At 51.2% G+C, this 7,500-nt stretch overlaps 3 non-coding genes across 3 annotated transcripts in view; all 3 read right to left on the minus strand.

Moving 5' to 3' along the window:
* LOC126334428 (large subunit ribosomal RNA) overlaps positions 1-246 on the minus strand; it is a 4,222-nt gene extending 3,976 nt beyond the window's left edge. Inside the window, exon 1 of the ribosomal RNA XR_007564709.1 lies at positions 1-246. This exon is cut by the window's left edge and continues 3,976 nt beyond it. This is a non-coding gene — a ribosomal RNA (large subunit ribosomal RNA).
* A 188-nt stretch (positions 247-434) lies between these two features.
* LOC126334431 (5.8S ribosomal RNA) lies at positions 435-589 on the minus strand. The gene has a single exon (XR_007564711.1). It is a non-coding gene; the product is annotated as a 5.8S ribosomal RNA (ribosomal RNA).
* Positions 590-951: 362 nt separating this feature from the next.
* On the minus strand, positions 952-2,844 carry LOC126334434 (small subunit ribosomal RNA). The gene has a single exon (XR_007564714.1). It is a non-coding gene; the product is annotated as a small subunit ribosomal RNA (ribosomal RNA).
* Positions 2,845-7,500: the final 4,656 nt, after the last annotated feature.

A 7,500-nucleotide genomic window follows, 5' to 3' on the forward strand; every position in this document is an offset into this window, starting at 1 on the left:
CCGCTACGGGCCTGGCACCCTCTACGGGCCGTGGCCTCATTCAAGTTGGACTTGGGCTCGGCGCGAGGCGTCGGGGTAGTGGACCCTCCCAAACACCACATGCCACGACAGGCGGCAGCCTGCGGGGTTCGGTGCTGGACTCTTCCCTGTTCGCTCGCCGCTACTGGGGGAATCCTTGTTAGTTTCTTTTCCTCCGCTTAGTAATATGCTTAAATTCAGCGGGTAGTCTCGCCTGCTCTGAGGTCGTTGTACGAGGTGTCGCACGCCACACCGCCAGCCGGCTGTGCACGCTACCGAGAAAGTACCGGTATGCGAACCGCCAGGCGACGGGCGCGCATCGCACGTTTAAGGAGACGCGGCCGGCCACACAGGCGACCACGACACTCCCACGTCTCCGAAGCGGGACAAACGCCGCGCGCTTCAGTATACGTAGCCGACCCTCAGCCAGACGTGGCCCGGGAACGGAATCCATGGACCGCAATGTGCGTTCGAAACGTCGATGTTCATGTGTCCTGCAGTTCACATGTCGACGCGCAATTTGCTGCGTTCTTCATCGACCCACGAGCCGAGTGATCCACCGTCCTGGGTGATCTTTTCCTTTTCAGTCTCCCACTGTCTCTTTCAAGACAGTAGCATTTGCGGGACTGAGGCGTCTGACGGCCCCTGCTCCACTATTTTTTTTGTGTCCAACGGCCTCACAGCCGATGGGCGTCGTACGGCTCCACACCGGAGCGGACAGGCACTCGGGCGAACGTCATTCAAAACCGGCGCCAGGCGCCAGGTACCGCAGGCCAGCCGCTCCAGAGCTTCAGCGCTCGTACCACACAACAACAACACTTCCGCTAGTTTTGAGAGGCACGCGTGGTTCCGCACGCGGCGCACGGCCACTGCCGTACAGGTAGCGTGTTGCGCGACACGACACGCACATCGAAAGACATGCAGTCTAGTCGGTAATGATCCTTCCGCAGGTTCACCTACGGAAACCTTGTTACGACTTTTACTTCCTCTAAATGATCAAGTTTGGTCATCTTTCCGGTAGCATCGGCAACGACAGAGTCGATGCCGCGTACCAGTCCGAAGACCTCACTAAATCATTCAATCGGTAGTAGCGACGGGCGGTGTGTACAAAGGGCAGGGACGTAATCAACGCGAGCTTATGACTCGCGCTTACTGGGAATTCCTCGTTCATGGGGAACAATTGCAAGCCCCAATCCCTAGCACGAAGGAGGTTCAGCGGGTTACCCCGACCTTTCGGCCTAGGAAGACACGCTGATTCCTTCAGTGTAGCGCGCGTGCGGCCCAGAACATCTAAGGGCATCACAGACCTGTTATTGCTCAATCTCGTGCGGCTAGAAGCCGCCTGTCCCTCTAAGAAGAAAAGTAATCGCTGACAGCACGAAGGATGTCACGCGACTAGTTAGCAGGCTAGAGTCTCGTTCGTTATCGGAATTAACCAGACAAATCGCTCCACCAACTAAGAACGGCCATGCACCACCACCCACCGAATCAAGAAAGAGCTATCAATCTGTCAATCCTTCCGGTGTCCGGGCCTGGTGAGGTTTCCCGTGTTGAGTCAAATTAAGCCGCAGGCTCCACTCCTGGTGGTGCCCTTCCGTCAATTCCTTTAAGTTTCAGCTTTGCAACCATACTTCCCCCGGAACCCAAAAGCTTTGGTTTCCCGGAGGCTGCCCGCCGAGTCATCGGAGGAACTGCGGCGGATCGCTGGCTGGCATCGTTTATGGTTAGAACTAGGGCGGTATCTGATCGCCTTCGAACCTCTAACTTTCGTTCTTGATTAATGAAAACATACTTGGCAAATGCTTTCGCTTCTGTTCGTCTTGCGACGATCCAAGAATTTCACCTCTAACGTCGCAATACGAATGCCCCCGCCTGTCCCTATTAATCATTACCTCGGGTTCCGAAAACCAACAAAATAGAACCGAGGTCCTATTCCATTATTCCATGCACACAGTATTCAGGCGGGCTTGCCTGCTTTAAGCACTCTAATTTGTTCAAAGTAAACGTGCCGGCCCACCGAGACACTCAACAAAGAGCACCCTGGTAGGATTTAAACGGGGTCCGCCTCGGGACGCGAAAGCACCCCTTCGGCTCGCCCCACCGGCAGGACGTCCCACGATACATGCCAGTTAAACACCGACGGGCGGTGAACCAACAGCGTGGGACACAAATCCAACTACGAGCTTTTTAACCGCAACAACTTTAATATACGCTATTGGAGCTGGAATTACCGCGGCTGCTGGCACCAGACTTGCCCTCCAATAGATACTCGTTAAAGGATTTAAAGTGTACTCATTCCGATTACGGGGCCTCGGATGAGTCCCGTATCGTTATTTTTCGTCACTACCTCCCCGTGCCGGGAGTGGGTAATTTGCGCGCCTGCTGCCTTCCTTGGATGTGGTAGCCGTTTCTCAGGCTCCCTCTCCGGAATCGAACCCTGATTCCCCGTTACCCGTTACAACCATGGTAGGCGCAGAACCTACCATCGACAGTTGATAAGGCAGACATTTGAAAGATGCGTCGCCGGTACGAGGACCGTGCGATCAGCCCAAAGTTATTCAGAGTCACCAAGGCAAACGGACCAGACAAGCCAATCCGATTGGTTTTGATCTAATAAAAGCGTCCCTTCCATCTCTGGTCGGGACTCTGTTTGCATGTATTAGCTCTAGAATTACCACAGTTATCCAAGTAACGTGGGTACGATCTAAGGAACCATAACTGATTTAATGAGCCATTCGCGGTTTCACCTTAATGCGGCTTGTACTGAGATATGCATGGCTTAATCTTTGAGACAAGCATATGACTACTGGCAGGATCAACCAGGGAGCTGCGTCAACTAGAGCTGAGCAGCCGGCCGCCCGGGAGTGTGTCCCGGGGGCCCGCGCGAACACGCAAGCGTCCGCTCAATTATTCTGCAAACAGGAGGAGGCCGAGCTCCCCTGCACGATACACCTCGAAACCCTCTCAGGTCCCGGCGGCGCGCAGCGCCGTCCTAGGTACTTGGTCGGTTTCGAGAGAGGCGCAATCGCCCGGAGTTAGGCGAGTAGACGGTTTTAGTGCGAACACCCTTGCTCCCAACTGAGCTTGCCGCTGCCGACAGAGGCCCGGGAGCGTGCTGTCGTGGCATTGCCGGCGGGAGACAACACGCGCCACCTATGGTGACCGGCAGCTCCAACGCCAGCGCCACACAAGGGCAAAGCCCCACTTGGGTGCAGAAGCGAACTCTCCCAGCACAGCGCACGCGCCAACACGTCCGCACAACTGCGATACAAACCACCTGCGAGAACCGCTGGGGCGACCGAGCAGCAGACGGCGTCGCGGCGCCGAGTGCCAGGCGGCGGCGCATCCTCAACGCACACAGTCCTCAATCAGACCAGCACACTGCAGATGTCCACCGCGCTTCGCACCGGGCTCGGCTGAACCAACTTTGGCCGCCAGGCGCCGCGTGCAGGGTGCGCCGCAGCGTAGCTGCGCCGCCTGCCGGGCCCGTCGGCTGGCGCTCCTGCCACTCGGCGCCCCCCACCAGCCGCCTGTTGCGCGTGCGCCCACGCAGCGCGCGGCCAACACGCCGGGCGGCCCCCCTTCACCGGCCGGGAACAGTCCCACCAAGCCACCGCCGCGTATCGCTTCATACCCACATGGGCCTAGTCACGCGTGTGGATGTGGCGGGTACCGCTGAAACAACCGGTTAATAGCTGTACCGATCGTCGCCATCACAGATTCACCTCCAGCGTGAACAACCGCTCAACAACGGATTTCCAGTTCATTTGCGTATCTTGGGCAGTAAACGTAGATGTCCACCTACATTTGCGAATTCAACAATTCTTGCATGCCAGGATGTCATGTGTCACGACACGCTACATCAGACCACATACACACTGCGACATGTGCAGAAGAGAACACGTGGAAGGTGGCCCGCGCACGTATGCGATGTACCTTCCGCGATCCACTGTCAACCGGCATCTGCGGCATGTCCCAGATATGGAACGCGGTCCACCAGGGTAGCACTTTGTGTGAGGCAATACGACAAAGTCGGAATACACGCGTCACTACATCAGACGGCTCACGCTGACCTGACCTGACCTGACTCACCGCACCACCACCCCCAGCGACCCAGGGTGACATACAATGCGTTCGTACGTTCCTCCCACACGCCTCTACGGCGTACCACAGTGCAACCTAGCTGTTATTGGGAGACGAGACAAGTAGCATCAAGCACAACATATGGAAATTGAGATTCGACACCGTTGGGCACAGCCAGCGTACGGTCACACGTATCACACTACTTCACTCTGTACGTAACGACCGATGATCGGTACAGCGTGTGGGTTACGCGTACGACATCAGCGGACAATGGACACAGACCATACCACGACGTACACTGAGGGCGTCGACATCTGAATGCAACTGAACAGCTGCGAGGCTCATTTAACACTCAAACGCCAGACCGACCAGCTTGAGAGGACAGAGACACAAAGAGGGGGACAGAGGGGGACAGAGGGGGGGGAGGGGGGGGGTCGGCGATATAGTCCTATTGCAGTACAATTGACAGTGGATAGCAGGAATATGTGGAAAGTAAGCAACACTCGCAAGACATCTACATGAGGATAACAACGACACCAGAGATTCCGAGCAGTGAACTATGTTAGGCAAAGGGACAACGTGGGTTAGGTTAAGGGACAACGTGGGTTAGGTTAAGGGACAACGTGGGTTAGGTTAAGGGACAACGTGGGTTAGGTTAAGGGACAACGTGGGTTAGGTTAAGGGACAACGTGGGTTAGGTTAAGGGACAACGTGGGTTAGGTTAAGGGACAACGTGGGTTAGGTTAAGGGACAACGTGGGTTAGGTTAAGGGACAACGTGGGTTAGGTTAAGGGACAACGTGGGTTAGGTTAAGGGACAACGTGGGTTAGGTTAAGGGACAACGTGGGTTAGGTTAAGGGACAACGTGGGTTAGGTTAAGGGACAACGTGGGTTAGGTTAAGGGACAACGTGGGTTAGGTTAAGGGACAACGTGGGTTAGGTTAAGGGACAACGTGGGTTAGGTTAAGGGACAACGTGGGTTAGGTTAAGGGACAACGTGGGTTAGGTTAAGGGACAACGTCGGTTAGGTTAAGGGACAACGTCGGTTAGGTTAAGGGACAACGTCGGTTAGGTTAAGGGACAACGTCGGTTAGGTTAAGGGACAACGTGGGTTAGGTTAAGGGACAACGTGGGTTAGGTTAAGGGACAACTTGAGTTAGGTTAAGGGACAACTTGAGTTAGGTTAAGGGACAAATTGAGTTAGGTTAAGGGACAAATTGAGTTAGGTTAAGGGACAAATTGAGTTAGGTTAAGGGACAAATTGAGTTAGGTTAAGGGACAACTTGAGTTAGGTTAAGGGACAAATTGAGTTAGGTTAAGGGACAACTTGAGTTAGGTTAAGGGACAACTTGAGTTAGGTTAAGGGACAACTTGAGTTAGGTTAAGGGACAACTTGAGTTAGGTTAAGGGACAACTTGAGTTAGGTTAAGGGACAACTTGAGTTAGGTTAAGGGACAACTTGAGTTAGGTTAAGGGACAAATTGAGTTAGGTTAAGGGACAAATTGAGTTAGGTTAAGGGACAACTTGAGTTAGGTTAAGGGACAACTTGAGTTAGGTTAAGGGACAAATTGAGTTAGGTTAAGGGACAACTTGAGTTAGGTTAAGGGACAACTTGAGTTAGGTTAAGGGACAACTTGAGTTAGGTTAAGGGACAACTTGAGTTAGGTTAAGGGACAACTTGAGTTAGGTTAAGGGACAACTTGAGTTAGGTTAAGGGACAACTTGAGTTAGGTTAAGGGACAACTTGAGTTAGGTTAAGGGACAACTTGAGTTAGGTTAAGGGACAACTTGAGTTAGGTTAAGGGACAACTTGAGTTAGGTTAAGGGACAAATTGAGTTAGGTTAAGGGACAAATTGAGTTAGGTTAAGGGACAAATTGAGTTAGGTTAAGGGACAAATTGAGTTAGGTTAAGGGACAACTTGAGTTAGGTTAAGGGACAACGTGGGTTAGGTTAAGGGACAAATTGAGTTAGGTTAAGGGACAACTTGAGTTAGGTTAAGGGACAACTTGAGTTAGGTTAAGGGACAACTTGAGTTAGGTTAAGGGACAACTTGAGTTAGGTTAAGGGACAACTTGAGTTAGGTTAAGGGACAACTTGAGTTAGGTTAAGGGACAACTTGAGTTAGGTTAAGGGACAACTTGAGTTAGGTTAAGGGACAACTTGAGTTAGGTTAAGGGACAACTTGAGTTAGGTTAAGGGACAACTTGAGTTAGGTTAAGGGACAACTTGAGTTAGGTTAAGGGACAACTTGAGTTAGGTTAAGGGACAACTTGAGTTAGGTTAAGGGACAACTTGAGTTAGGTTAAGGGACAACTTGAGTTAGGTTAAGGGACAACTTGAGTTAGGTTAAGGGACAACTTGAGTTAGGTTAAGGGACAACTTGAGTTAGGTTAAGGGACAAATTGAGTTAGGTTAAGGGACAAATTGAGTTAGGTTAAGGGACAAATTGAGTTAGGTTAAGGGACAAATTGAGTTAGGTTAAGGGACAAATTGAGTTAGGTTAAGGGACAAATTGAGTTAGGTTAAGGGACAAATTGAGTTAGGTTAAGGGACAAATTGAGTTAGGTTAAGGGACAAATTGAGTTAGGTTAAGGGACAAATTGAGTTAGGTTAAGGGACAAATTGAGTTAGGTTAAGGGACAAATTGAGTTAGGTTAAGGGACAAATTGAGTTAGGTTAAGGGACAAATTGAGTTAGGTTAAGCGATAATCTGGTACAGCCACAGTTAGGTTAAGCGATAATCTGGTACAGCCACAGTTAGGTTAAGCGATAATCTGGTACAGCCACAGTTAGGTTAAGCGATAATCTGGTACAGCCACAGTTAGGTTAAGCGATAATCTGGTACAGCCACAGTTAGGTTAAGCGATAAACTGGTACAGCCACAGTTAGGTTAAGCGATAAACTGGTACAGCCACAGTTAGGTTAAGCGATAAACTGGTACAGCCACAGTTAGGTTAAGCGATAAACTGGTACAGCCACAGTTAGGTTAAGCGATAAACTGGTACAGCCACAGTTAGGTTAAGCGATAAACTGGTACAGCCACAGTTAGGTTAAGCGATAAACTGGTACAGCCACAGTTAGGTTAAGCGATAAACTGGTACAGCCACAGTTAGGTTAAGCGATAAACTGGTACAGCCACAGTTAGGTTAAGCGATAAACTGGTACAGCCACAGTTAGGTTAAGCGATAAACTGGTACAGCCACAGTTAGGTTAAGCGATAAACTGGTACAGCCACAGTTAGGTTAAGCGATAAACTGGTACAGCCACAGTTAGGTTAAGCGATAAACTGGTACAGCCACAGTTAGGTTAAGCGATAAACTGGTACAGCCACAGTTAGGTTAAGCGATAAACTGGTACAGCCACAGTTAGGTTAAGCGATAAACTGGTACAGCCACA

Source organism: Schistocerca gregaria, unplaced genomic scaffold (genome assembly GCF_023897955.1).
Source record: "Schistocerca gregaria isolate iqSchGreg1 unplaced genomic scaffold, iqSchGreg1.2 ptg001758l, whole genome shotgun sequence".
Lineage (NCBI taxonomy): Eukaryota > Metazoa > Arthropoda > Insecta > Orthoptera > Acrididae > Schistocerca > Schistocerca gregaria.